This window comes from Panthera pardus, unplaced genomic scaffold, assembly GCF_024362965.1.
Source record: "Panthera pardus isolate Hobbes unplaced genomic scaffold, ASM2436296v1 HiC_scaffold_25, whole genome shotgun sequence".
In the NCBI taxonomy this organism is placed as follows: Eukaryota; Metazoa; Chordata; class Mammalia; order Carnivora; family Felidae; genus Panthera; species Panthera pardus.
In genome coordinates, this window is record NW_026526821.1 from 55688809 (window position 1) to 55703888 (window position 15080).

Below are 15080 nucleotides of genomic sequence, written 5' to 3' on the forward strand. Positions count from 1 at the left end.
AGTGTGGCGCCTGCTTGAGATTCTCTCTCTCTCTCTCTCTGCTCCTCTTCCCACTCATTCTCTCCCTCTCTCTCTCTCAACATAAATAAAAATGAAAAAAAAAAAAAAAAAGAAATGCAAATGGGAAAGCTGACCAGACAGTGGGATATATGTGTTTAGAGTTTAGTGAAGAGGTCTGAGCTAGATATGTAATGTGGGAATGAATGTGGGAAGGAAGACACCCTCACTTTTAAAGGTTAGAGAAATGATGAGGAACCAGAAAGGAAAGTTCGAAAGTTCGGAAGACCCAGTTAGCAAGATGGGAACAAAGCAAGGAGAGCTGGGCTCTGAAGGACCAGGAATGATAGTGTTTCAAGGCAGAGTAAATAATTGCCCTCGATTCTGCTAGCAGGGCTCGTTTGATGAGGACTGAGAAATAACAATCGGATTAATAAAATTTGTATTTAAATACAGTTGAGACACAATCTTATATTAGTTTCAGATGTTCGACGTCATGATTCAGCTTCTAACGATGTTACCCTGTGCTCACTACACGTGTAGCTAACACACCATACAACACTATTGCAATACCGTGGACTCTATTCCTTGTGCTGTGCCTTTTATTCCTGTGACTTATTCCTTCCATAACTGGATGCCTGGACCTCCCACTCTCCCTCCCCCATTTTACCCATCCCTCCATCTTCTCCCTTCTGGCAATCACCAGTGTGTCCTCTGTATTTGCACGTCTGTTTCTGCTTTTTGTTTATCCGTCTGCTTTGTTTGTTAGCTTCCATATATGAGTGAAATCATATGGTATAACAATCGAAGTTGTTAACGTAGAGGTCACTAATGCCCTTGACAGAAGCACTTGTGTTGGTACTGAGGCGAACTCCTAACTGGAGCAAATTCAAGAGAAAATAGGGAGAGAGGCGCTAGAAATGAGTCTTTTCAGGAATTTGCTTCCAAGAGATAGGGATCAATTGGCAGAATGATCAATCCATGGGTAGCCAGACGTTATTATGCAATATCTGGACATGATTATGGCAGAGGCAAAGCCGTGTTCACCAAAGCCCATGTCCGTTCCCTGGTAGGCTCACATCTAGATGACCCCTCCCTAGGAATGACTGGATTCCAGCCCATGGAACATGGATGGAAATGCTATGTTCCATTGCCAGGCCTCCACGCTATAAACACTTCCTACCCCATCCTGTGGCTCTTTGTCCTTCACTGTGACTGGTTGCATTGGCTCTGGGGACGATTCAGAGAACGTAGGGATAATGGACTTGTGAGTGTCTGCATTGAGCAGAGCTCTGCTCTGACCTCCTTTGATTGTATGATGCTAAGCCCATGATATTGGGGAGTGGGGTTATTAGTCTGCCGTGACAACCAACCTTGAATTTAACCTTCTCAGTGAAAGGACTCCACGAGCCTCTAGCTAAGATCGCTGTTTCTTAATTCATTTAATATTTTGGTAAGATTTCAACATTGCTGTAAAGTGCCTAAAATTTACCTCCATATTAGTCGCAGCAAGAGATGTAGAGAGTTATAAATTGACGGTTTCTGATATATTCTTGAATTTTGAAAGCTTGTGGCCCGTGTGGTTGATGGGATGGATTTCCTGGTAGAAACCACCTGAAGGATCCCTCATTGTTCATTGACTGAGGTCTGTATCTTTTGGAATGGCATTGAAGGCCTTCTACAACCTGTGCCTAGAGATTTCGTTTACTATTTTGAGCCAAAATGTGGTTGCCTTCTCCCACCCCCACTACCCCCACCCAACAACACTTAAAAGTCCCGAGTAGAATCACAAAGTAATGAGCACTTTTCTGAGATCAAGTTATAAACTATGGATCCAGCAGTCAAAAGAAATAACTTTTATTCCTCTTACAGCTCTTCATAAAGCTTTGTTAAGATTTTCATTGATTTAAATTACTATAATAACCCAATACTTCAGGTAGTCTGGTTTTGAAAGGAAGCATTTTACATAATACACATCAATTACTTGAAAAGATGGTTCTGTGTAAAGATCAGAGACAATCTGTAACTTTCAAATGCAGATTTTATAACGTCCATCTCAATCTTGGAGAAGCAATGGTGTAAAATTTCAGCAAGAAGAAGGCCACAGAATAATAGGTATCATTTTTTAAGGATGAACTTTATACCTGGCTTCATGCTTTTCCTTTTACAAATACTATATATTTTTTTAATTCTAAGATGCTGTCAATTGAAATGTGCAACTTTTTCTCTGGGGACAAAAGAGGCATTATTACGTTAAATGAAAACCTCCATGGCAATTGCAGAAGTCTCCAGATTTTAAAAGTCATTATAAGCGCGTAGAAAAAAAGTGTTTCCTAGACTTGAGGAAATCGATTATTATCTCAAGTCTACACAATACAGTATCTATGGTCCTGAGGTGCAAAAGTAACCTGGCCAAGGTCACTTTCCTTGAGAGGGGCTGACCTGCCATTCATGTGCAGGGTTGAGGGACATTCTGGACTGTTCTTTTCACGTGACCACGGTATCTCTCTCCCTGCTTTGCTCTCCTATTCTAGACCATGACTGACTAATTTCGGTGCAACAATACTCCCAAATATAGTTAAGTCTAGTGAGTGAATGTGTTTTAAAAAGTGAACAAAAATGCATTTTACTCCATTGAAAATTTTCTAGATCTTTTCACCCAATTCATACATTTAGTGATTCTGAACCAAGCATTTAAAGCTTGGTTGAGTCTGAAGATAATGTTAACACTTTGTCAAGCATTTGAATTGCTTCCAGCATATTGTAGTATAACCCTCTGTCCACAAACATCCCTTCATTATTGCCTAATTACATGCAAATTTCATAAAATGAATGAGTTTTAAGGACTTGTCAATCTGTCATCCTAGGAACCACTGAAACATTTTGACTGCTAGATAAATAATCAGCAATAATCACACTATGCAAATTTGATATTTTCTGTACAATTATCTGAAACCATAAATAACCGGACACAAAGACATTTGGCATTCTCTCCGTGAGACTTGACCTCCGGGGCTTTTTTCCCCTTTTTCCTCTTCTAACAAATGTGCTAGTGGGAAATTTGCTTTTTTTTTTTTTTCTAATTCCAACTGTGCAAATGTACCCAGTGGAAAAATTATGAGTACATCAATGCAAAGAGAATTTTGTTTATTTTTATCTGGAGTGTGTTTCCCCTTGGCAAACATTTTTTTTTGTTGTTTCCATTTTAATTTTTGCTTTTTGTAATTTTCACCTCCTCTCTCTTGGAGTTGTTATTTTTTCTCACTAGTGCAGAGAATATAGGTGGGGAGCATTCAGTGTAGGTTTATTTGTTTCCTTTAGATGTATTTTCCCTATATTCTGCATCTTATTTAATTCTTCCTCTATAATTCATTTCTAGACTACCTAATACACGTCAGGCACTTGGGAGCATCCAATATCGAAAGGCTAATTATCATTCTGTAGCCAAGCTCAGAGACATATAAACAGTCCATTCCAGTGAATTCACCAGTTGTGCAACTGAATTTTCTTTTCCCCTCTGTGGTCGATGCTTGTGTTGCTATAAGAATATGAGGACCCTCTTGCCCTCTGTACTTTTTCATAAATCCAAGCTGGTGAGTTCTAATGACTAGCAATAAAGCTCCTTAATAATGCATTTGTTATAAATACCCCCAAACTGAAACAGCACTGAAGCAGTCAGGGGCCACAGTTACCTTTGCTTCATGAATATCTTCAAAGCCCTACAGCTCAGACATTCCACAAGTTTTTTTCTGGGTTTAAAGTCCCATTAAAGCCATTACAATTATTTAATAAAAGCTTTGATTGATTAGTTGGTTGGTTGATTGATTGATTATAGACAGACAGACTTGTTGGTTATCATCTGGCCATAAGTCACCAGCTATGAGTAGAAATCTTGCTTCTATGGTGTGTTAATGGCTGGGCTCATTAATGGAAATAAATCCAGCATGCCACTTTTTTTTTTTTTTAAACCGCTGAAGAATCATCTGAGATGAATGTACGGTATTAATTTTTTTTTAAATTTTAAGATATATAGGCAAATAAAGTACTTTGGTTGATTTCACTTAGAAGGATAATGAAAGAGTGCCATTCAGAAACTTGGAATTTAAAAATGATTAATAAAGTGCTTTGCACCACATCCACTCATTTTCTTCTGTAAGTAAGGCCATCAATCAATAGACAGCCAGCCTGACTCATTGATACTATTATTATTTCAAGCCTCTGTGAAACGGGAAAGCATATATTGTGTTTTGCTGCTCCTGAAAAGCAGAAGGTTAACTAAGTAGTTTTCCAAGGCAGAGGACCAGGGGGGAGAAGGTAGCCACGTTTCTGGTCACACTAAGCTCCAATCACACACAAGCTGGCAACTCAGGCAGAAAAAAATGAAGTTCCCTTGCAGTTCCGCTGACCCGTTCAAAGCTAGCTCATGGAGGTCTGTCCGCTTCCTCAGGGCTTCTGCTGGACGTACTGTCCCGGCGGCTCGGTTTCAGTATTCCAGCAGCGGTACCCAATGCAGGCAGACTGTAATGTGCATTGCAAATTGCTTTGCAATTTGAAGATGAAATATGTCTCATCAAAGCCATCTTTAAAAAAATATAAAACTCTCCATATGGGTGAGGGAGAGAAATGAATGCTCAGAGGTTACAGGCCATCGATGTTACTTAATCCTAGAAGGATGGCCCTCAGGACCCCCTGCGAATGCATTTATTTATTGTTCCCAGTGAAATGTAATTGCCATTGGCACCTTGCAATATTTTGCCATGGAGTGATGTATTTGAAAAGATTAAGATACTGGTACAATGGTTTTATTGTTTCTTTATACAATGCATATTTTGTTAGGCAAATTACAATGTGTATTCCGCATACACCCTTAAGTAATAGCATTAAATAGCATTAAAATATTATGCTTTGGGTTAACATTGGAATTCACAATACATACTTCTCAAAGCCTGTCGAGGTTATCCATTAGGGGATATAAATTGTCCACAGATGTCTTATCATACAGAACTCTGCCTGTAGGTTTGGTATTATTAGGGGCTGATGCTCTCTAAATTTAAGGTGTGGATTTCTGGCTGAGGCTCCAGTTATACCATAGGTGTGTCTTGTGTGTGTGTGTGTGTGTGGTATACTTCCTTGTGTTCTAGATATAAATAAAAACCTAAACAATCTGGAATCAGACATTTTCAAATGGCCAATCACGTCTGCAAGTTGGCACATACCTGGATCTTATGTTTACAAAAAAAATCAGGCCCAGGCTTTGGTCTCTTGTATCATAGGCTAAGCCTTTGATGTACATGGTTTTAACTGCAGGCCATGTTCTGGAAAGTGCCAACATTTTTAGAAAACGTGGACATGCAAATGTAGGTATGTTTAAGAAGAACAGTTTGCAAAACACTTGGAAAAGTGATCATTTATTTTTGCTTATGCTAGTTATGCTATTTAAAGCACACTCTCGTCCCTCAAGAGATAATAAAATAATATGAATCAGGTCATTTTTGAAATCATGTTATTGTATTTTTCCCCGATCCTGTTCTTGACTATATACTATGGAATTCCTGAAGTGACTCCTACCATTTGAGCCCCTGGAACCTGTTTCCCCAGAACATTCTTTCTGATTTGCTGAATGTTTTGCTTAGTTTAATTGGTAAGCTGATGAGAAAAGCAGATTTAGGCTGTGGCCTTGGACCTGAGCTCTCTGTGTGCTCTTCTCTTTACAACAGGGTTGGGACTTTGTCAAACTCCTCATTAAAATCACCCCCTTGGGGCGCCTGGGTGGCTTGGTCGGTTAAGCGTCCGACTTCGGCTCAGGTCATGATCTCACGGTCCGTGAGTTCGAGCCCCGCGTCGGGCTCTGTGCTGACAGCTCAGAGCCTGGAGCCTGTTTCGGGTTCTGTGTCTCCCTCTCTCTGTCCCTCCCCTGTTCATACTCTGTCTCTCTCTGTCTCAAAAATAAATAAACATTAAAAAAATTTAAAAAAAAATCACCCCCTTGAGATCTAGGATGCTGGCAAAAGACTCAGCTGAGGATTCCAGCTTACTGGCCTATAGATTTTGGGAGCTGTCATTATAGCACTATCATTATAATTGATGTGGTTTGGAGTGAAAAAGGAAAATTAACTTTTCATGACATGGCTAAGGTGAAAAAAGATAAATGTTTCTCTTTACGTGTATTTATAACACAACTTAATTTGAACATATCACTTTTTGATGAATTATATTTAGTTTATTGGTAGGTGTTGAAGTCATAGATATGATCTATCTTCTGATTTTTTAATGTATATTTATTTTTGAGAAAGAGAGAGAAAGACAGAGTGTGAGTGGGGGAGGGGAAGAGAGGGAAGGAGACACAGAATCCCAAGCATGGTCCAGGCTCTGAGCTCTCAGTACAGAGCCTGATGTGGAGCTCGAACTCACAAACCGCGAGATCATGACTGGAGCGGAAGTTGGACGCTTAACCGACTGAGCCACCCTGGTGCCCCTTAATCTATCTTCTTTTATTTCCTTCTAAAAGATGGAAATAAATATGCCACTTATTTTAAAAGGTGCCATTAATAAGAGTTATGATTTTTCTTTACCAAAAATCAAAGGAAGTCTTTTTGTTTCTGTAAAATAAAACATACAACCAGAAAAATGGGAAAAAAAATAGATATGTAAGGATGATTACAAAGCAAACACCATGTAACTACCACCAAACTCGAGGATCGTTACTATTTCAGAAACTCTCTTGGCACCCCTCTCCAGTCTCCTTTCCAAAGAGTACTTTGATTTTGTGACAATTATCTCCTTGCTTTCCTTAATAAGTTTTTGGGGTTTTTTGTTTGTTTGTTTGTTTTTTGCATATTGCCGCATTAAATGATATAACTTGGTTTGCTGATCCATTAGAAAAACCATTCCAGGGTTGCTTTGATTTAGTGAGAACCAGAGGTCACTCTTGGCCATCTCCTCCATCATGTCAGACATGGATGCAGACTTGCCTTAATATCTTTTCCTGCCACCGACTTGTTGGATAATCTTATCTTATTTCACCAATCCTTGGTGCCTTTGATGATGAGAATGATACCCTATACAAGGGCGTTGTGAATTCAAAAGCATGAGAAAGGAACTTCAGAGAACCAACAGGCGTGATGATGACAGGCACCGTCCCCAGTGACAGAATTTAAGAAGGCCACTGGCCCCCATGAGCACCAGTCCAGGGACAAATGACCAGGATAACTGACATCTGGAGTGAAAAAAAAAAAAAAAAAAAAAGCGAACTTAGATGCTGTTACATTCCAACGTCTGAAAAGGTATCATCTCGGAGGGTCTGCTTGATGTTGTTTTATTTTTTTTTAATTTAAACATTTTTTTTTTTAATTTTTACATTTTAATTCCAGTATAGTTCGCATCCAGTGTTATGTACGATAACAATGTAGTGATTCGGCCATTCTGTACATTACTCAGTGCTCATCGTGATAAGTATACTGCTTGATGTTCTTTTAGAGAGGGCCAGTTCACATTTTCTAGGCAGCTGATTGTAGATCAGTGCAAGGTATCCAAATTTCTGAGAGATCACAAACATGGGTGATGAGAACATGAGCTTTGAAGTCAGGTGCACTTGGATTTAGATCTTGTTTCTAGCCCTTGCTGGCTGTATACCTCTGGGTAGGTCCTGAGTAGGTACAGCTTTAAGCGTTAAGTACCTAAGGTGCTAATTAGAGATAAGTCTGTCAGTACAAATTGCAGGTTGAACTAGATAGTATATGCAAAGCATTTAAGACAGTCTCTGACATGGAATTCATATTCACATTGAGTGAGTGAGTTCCCCAGGCTGCAAGGGACGCAGGATGAGCTGACATGACAGCTGGTTCAGGAAGCTTCTGTAAGCGGAAGATACATCTGTCTCGTTCACTGCCGTATCGCCAATCCTGGCGCCTAGCAGGTTCACACTTAATAATTTTATAAGACGTGCACCAGTGGAGGGATGTCGGCATGGAACTGAGCTTAGAATGGATAATCTTCACAGGATTCTTTACTTGTTTAAAAACCTTTGATTCTTGAATTAGCTGGGCCTGACTGGGAATGTGGAAAACAAATCCAGAAGGAGGGGCTTCATCAGCCAGAAGCACCATCGCTTAGTAAAACGCAGCTGCGAAATTTCACCACTACCCTTATTCTGAACTTCAGACTTAGGAGCACTTGGTGTTCTCAACGTGTGCTTTAGGAGAGCGGTGGGCTAATTAAATCAGAATCTCTCTTGGGGACGGACTTAGGCATCACGGTTTTAGAAACCCCCCTCCTCCCCAGGTGATTCATGTGCATCCAAAGTTGCAAACCGGGACCTTAGGCTTTACTAGATGCCAGGCTCTGCTCCGGGTATTGAGTTAAAAACCACAGGCGCGCCTGGGTCAGTTGGTGAGGCTCCAACATAGGCTCAGGTCACGATCTCACAGTTCGTGGGTTCCAGTCCCGCGTGGGGCTCTGTGCTCACAGCTGGGAGCCTGGAGCCTGCTTCAGATTCTGTGTCTTCCTCTCTCTTTCTGCCCCTCCCCTGCTCGCATCCTGTTTCTCTTTCTCTCTCTCAAAAATAAATAAACATAAAAAAATATTCATATAAAACCACACAGCTCCTTGCTCAGAAAACCTTCAGTTCCCTCCAATGTTCCATGCCTGGTACCTGCTACCAATTTGGTCCTTTACTACCCACCCAAGTCACCCTGTGGGGCGATTTCCTTGATCCACTCCAGAAACTGGGAGGTGTGAAGCGGGCGTTCACCGTGGTGGGTGGTGTGGACCTGACTCAGATGCAGCTTAAAACATATTTGTTAAACAAACAAAATTATTTTAATGGGCTATGACCTGAGGCTTCCACAAAAGCACCCAGCGGCTGAATACCCAGCATCCACAGGCCACGGTAACAGCCACCTGTATGGAGCTATTTCCGGGGTGGGGGGGGCGGATTGGAAAGTCCCCTTGCTCTCAGAACCTCTCCTCCAAAAATTGTGCCATGGTTAGATTTCAACATGAACCTCTACTTATCATTTAGGTATTTGTGGTCATTTAGACAGTGGCCGTTTCCCGTCAAGCGAGTTTCATTCCAAAAAAAATTATGCGATATTTCATTTGCAATAAGTCTCGAATGACAGGGTAAATGAGAGAAAGCTTTATCAAGTGACAAGATTTCTGGAAGTGTGAGTCATTGCTTTTGCTGTTATTTAGCTGTGGAAAGAGCATGGGCAAAGACTGGACAGTGGACTCTGAGAAGGCTTTGCAGAGCAATGGTGGAAAGTTTGAGGTCTGTAGGGGTAAGTGCTTTGGAAAAGAAGGTCCTAGTCCCCAGGAGCCGCTGACAGTACAGAGTGAGGGAAGGAAGAGACGCTCAGGAGGAGGATAACGCAACAAAGCCAGCCACGATGTCTACATCTGATTGTTCTTCAACGGGGGTTGCCTAGGTGGCTCAGTAGGTTAAGCGTCAGACTGCATCTCAGGTCATGACCTCAGGCTTCGTGAGTTCGAGCCCCGCACTGGGCTCACTGTTGCCAGCGTGGATGTGAAACTCACTTCAGATCCTCTGTGCCCCTCTCCTTCCGCCCCTCCGCCCCTCAAAAAATAAACAAACATTTAATTATTCTTATCCTGGCTTCCCCTGGGCTTGTGAGTCTCTCTGAAAAAGGGAGTTCCTTTCCATGTGATCGAGGACACAAGGCTCTGCCTCAGTTGTATCACCAGTGCGAATCCTCTCTTAGGACAGACTCCTTAGTGCTGGGAGGTAGTTCTTGGATTCAGCTGCCTCTGCACCCCTGCCTCCCATGAATAAATCCCTGTCATATGTGGGTTTTACAAAACAATGCAGATCCTAGTCTCCATCCCGGGTCTACTGCATAAAAATTGCAAATTAGCAGGGGCGCCTGGGTGGCTCAGTCAGTTAAGCGTCCGACTTCAGCTCAGGTCACGATCTCGCCGTCTGCAAGTTCGAGCCCCGCTTCGGCTCTGGGCTGATGGCTCAGAGCCTGGAGTCTGCTTCTGATTCTGTGTCTCCTTCTTCTCTCTGCCCCTCCCCCATTCATGCTCTGTCTCTCTCTGTCTCAAAAATAAATAAACGTTAAAAAAAAATTACAAATTAACAGAGCCTAGCAATCTGCATTTCAGTGAGCACTCCAGATATATCTGATGCACAGAAATGCCTGAGAAGCGCTGGCTTATGAAGCTAATATTCTTTAAGGAACGTACAGTTGTATTAATTATAACGTAATAAACACAAGTGACAGTAAGATTTAAAACGTCCTAAGTGCAATGTAGTACCCTTGAATCCCGTATCCTACAATTATTATTTCTTCCCTGGGACAGCTACTGTTACCGCTTTCTTGTAACGCTTCCTCCGGTTTTAGGATTACAACTTCAACTTTCAATTCATCTACACTTGCCAGACATTCCTTTGCACATCTTCCTATTTTTGAGCATTCAGAGTCATTGTTTTAGGGAGCATCTTGTACACAGTGTGGTTTTCCTCTGAAACCCAATGAGAGTCTTTCTTTTTTTTAAGTTTCGTAGGCTAGTTTAGCCCACTTATATTTATTTATCAGGTAGAGTTGTCTGTGGCACATTTTATTCCACGGTTTCTATTTCTATTCTTAATTAATTAATTACGCCATTTATTTACTTGGTGTTCTTTATAAAAATGTTAATTCCAGTATATAGTTAATATATAGTGTTATATTAGTTTCAGGTGTGCAATATAATGATTTCAACACTTCCATCCATCATCCGGTGCTCATCATGACAAGTACACTCCTTAATCCCCATCACCTATTTCACCCATCCCCCCAACCATCCCCCACCTCTGTTAACCATCAGTTTGTTCTCCATAGTTAAGAGTCTGCCTTTTTATTTGTCTCTTTTTGTCTTTGTTCATTTGTTTGGTTTCTTAAATTCCACGCATGAGTGAAATCATCCGGTATTTGTCTCTCTCTCTGACTGACTTATTTCTCTTAGCATTATACTCTCTAGCTCCATCCATGTCATTGCAAATGGCAAGGTTGCCTCTTTTTCATGGCAGAGTAATATTCCATTGCGTTTATATACCACACCTTCTTTATCCATTCGTCTACCGATGGGCACTTGGGCTGCTTCCATCATTTGACTATTGTAAATAATGCCAAGATAAACATAGGGGTGCATAGTAAGTAGCCAGTAGTGAAATTACAGAGTCATATAGTATTTCTATTTTTAATTTTTGAGGAAACTCCATACCATTTTCCATCGTGGCTGTACCAGTTTGCATTCCTACCAACAGGGCATGAAGATTCTTTTTTCTCCACATCCTCACCCATACTTGCTTTTTCTTGTGCTTTTGATTTGAGCCATTCTGACAGGTGTGAGATGATATCTCACTATGGCTTTGATTTTCATTTCCCTGATGATGAGTGATGCTCAGCATGTTTTCGTGTGTCTGTTGGCCATCTGGATGTCTTCTTTGGGGAAATGTCTGTTTGTGTTTTCTGCTCAGTTTTTTTTTTTTAATTACTAATTTTTGGTATTGAGATGTGTAAGTTCTTTATATATTTTGGATACTAACCCTTTATCAGATATGTCATTTGTGAATATCTACTCGTACTCAGTGGGTTGTCTTTAAGTTGTGTTGATGGTTTCCTTTACTGTGCAGAAATTCTTTATTTCAATGTATTCCCAATAGTTTATTTTTGCTTTTGTTTCCCTTGCCTCAGAAGACATAGTTTCAGAATAATGTTGCTATGGCCAATGTCAGAGAAATTACTGCTTGTGCTCTCTTCTAGGATTTTTATGTTTTCCGGCCTCACATATAGATCTTTGATCCATTTTGAATTTATTTTTGTGTATGGTGCAAGAAAGTGGACCGGTTTCATTCTTTTGCACGTATATTGTCTAGTTTTCCCAACACCATTTGAAGAGTGTTTTAATTTTTAAAACCTTTCTTCATAGTGTCCATTTTGTTTGGTTTTATGTTTGAATGGGGTTTCTTTTGAGGATATGAAAGTCTTTCATTTTAGTATTTTAAAGCAGTGCTATGATGGTACATGTTCAACAAAGAGCTTTCCAGAAAAAAGAAAAAAAAAAAAAAAAAAGGTCTGGTTTATAACATTTTCCAATTTCTGCACTGCAATGATCTCTACCATTGCTACTTTCTGGTTATCTTGAAAACATATTTATATTCATGTTTATATTTATATTTATTTATATTTACATAAATACGTATATTCATATTTTTGCTTTATACCAAATAGTTTCTTCTCTAGACTATTTGTGGTGAGTAATGGCAAAATTAGTTCATTTCCATTTCATCACCCACCGGAAACCCTCTTCTGTTGACTTCTTATGATAGATCATATTTCATCATTAAAAATTATATATTTTGGATGTTAGAAAAATAATCATGTTCTTGGGTGGGGGATATAGCTCTTAAGTGCTACTAAGTTTACACTCTAGCAGTCAATGATTGGGTCTTTTCAGATCGTAACCATTAAATGAAACCCCCATGGGAGTTAACCCATTGGACAAACAATACGATGTGATAAAAAGAGAATGCTCTTTGGAGTCATGCACATTTGCATATGGCCATTTACGGGCTGCTTTCTTTAGGGAGAATTAGCCCATTTCCTTTTTTTTTTTTTTCCTTTTGGTTTCTTATCTGTAAAATGGGCATAATATTAACCATTCCACAAGGTATTAATGAGATCGCACATATATAAAATGTTTAGCCCAGGGGCGCCTGGGTGGCTCAGTCCGTTAAGCGTTAAGTGTCGGCTGAACTGAGATTTCAGCTCAGGTCACGATCTCATAGCTTGTGAGTTGAGCCCCGGGCTGGGCTCCGTGCTGGCAGCTCGGAGCCTGGAGCCTGCTTCAGATCCTGTGTCTCTCTCCCTCTCTGACCCTCCCCTGCTCATGCTCTGTCTCATTCTCTCCCTCAAAGGTAAATAAACATTAAAAAAAATTCAAGAAAAAAAGTGAATAAACATTAAAAAAATTTAAAATGTTTAGCCCAGGCCTGGAAGATAGTGTGCATTAGAAACGTAGAAGTCCCTTAACAGTTGTCATGGGCTGAGTTGTGTTCCCCTCCCCAAAGTCCTAGGTTGAAGTCCTGACCCCTAAAACCTCTGTATTTGGAGACAGGGTCTTTAAAGAAATAATTTAGCTAAAAGAAAGTCGTGAGGGTGAGCCCTAATCTAATATGACTGGTGTCCTTCTAAGAAGAAGAGACTAGGACACAGACAAACAGATTATGTAAAGACGCAGGGAGAAGACGGTCATCTGCAAACCAAGGAGAGAAGCCTCAGAAGAAATTAACCTTGGCCTCCAGCTTCCGGTCTCCAGGACTGTGAGAAGGAAAGAAAAGCATCCCGTTCTTTACGCCACCCAGCTTGTGCTACGTTGTTAGGCCAGGCCTGGAAAAACCTAAGAAAGTAGTTTTGCCACTCTTGTTCTTTCAATTGTATCTGTTCAATGTACAACGAATTACGATTTCATGTTATTATGTAGGCCCTGTCTCTGTTAGACAATGTACGCTCATTTCCAGTTTTGAAACTATGGCCACACGTCTCAGCGAAGAGTAACAGCACGATCAGGAACCCAGTGAGGGTCCTGCTGATGTAAGCGTATGAATGATCATAGGTGTCTAACATCCTTGCCAACGTGCACACTGCGCAGGGGATTCAGGTCAGAAGGTTCATCCTTGTTCCTGAAGAAAACCCTTGTCTCTGCAAACAGAATACACCATGGAAGGAGGAGGAAATAATACCTCCTTTCCATTGGATCGTGGAAATTAGGGCTACCGACTGTTTCCTTTTCTGTTTCTAAGTCGCAAATCATCCTGACCTCAGTGGCTTAAGAAATAACCATACTTGGGGCCCCTGGCTGAAAACGTCCCACTATCGATGCCAGCTCAGGCCATGATCTCCCGCTTTGTGAGATCAAGCCCCACATTGGGCTCTGTGCCTACAGCACAGAGCCTGCTTGGGCTTCCCTCTCTCCCTCTCTCTCTCTGTCCTTCCCCTGCTTGTGTGCTCTCTCTCTCTCGCACTCTCTCAAAAGAAACAAATAAACCTGAAGAAAACAGCAACAAGATTTCATTTGTTCACCAAATCTGAAATTTGGCCGGGGCTCCCGGTCACCGCTCATCTCTGCTCCCTTTGGATTCAGCTGGGATGGCTCACAGGCAGCCCCCCACCTGCAGTCGTGAACTCAGGGCAGGCACTCCTGCCCCTGCTGTGGCTACAGCACATACATCTAACCTTCCCACAGTTTCTGGGCTTCCTCACCACACGGTGGCTGCTTTCAAGGGACATGTGTCCTAAGGTGGAGAGCTGAGTGGCAGCCTTTCCTAACCTGACCTCTGAAGTCATACCACATCACTTCTGCTGCATTCTATTAATTAAAGCTGAGTCCCTAAAATGTTGGCCATATTCAAGAAGAAAGGAATCAGCCTTCTCCGTTTGAAGGGAGAAGTGTCCAGGAATTGGAGGAAAGGTTTTAAAATCACCATCGTTGACCCCTTCCCAGTTGGCGACATGTTTGAAAGTGTTTTTTGTCGTAGTGACATTAGAATTGCATCTTCGGCAAAGCGTCTTGATCTTCCTGTGACCACACGATTCACGTCGATGAAAAGATAGGCGAGGCGTTTAAAGATACACATATCCAAGATGGAAGCAATGAGCAGGGTATCTGTTGTTCTTAGAGAAGCAGAGAGGCTCGTGCGGAAATTACATTTGGTGTCATTAGCATCACACCCTAACCCCTTGACCCCCATTCCTTTGTGGCAAATATTTCACTTGTGTTCTCTAAGGGCGACAGAACATTCCATTTGCCTAGGGCTTTGGACAAGGAAAGGGGGCACCTTTTGATGAGGAAAGAAAAGGAACTTCTTGAGGAGTCATACTGGTTTTCTTAGGTATTAGTAGCAGAAATACTACGATAATGTTGAAGTTTTACCAAAGTATTACTTATTCTTTTATTTTGTCTTATAACCGCAGAAGCTCAGATAAGTTGTGTGTATTCTTCATGGGATCCACCGTGTTTAACATTTAGTGAATATTATATTGTTAAGGAGATATATGTGAGTGTGTGTGTGTGTGTGTGTG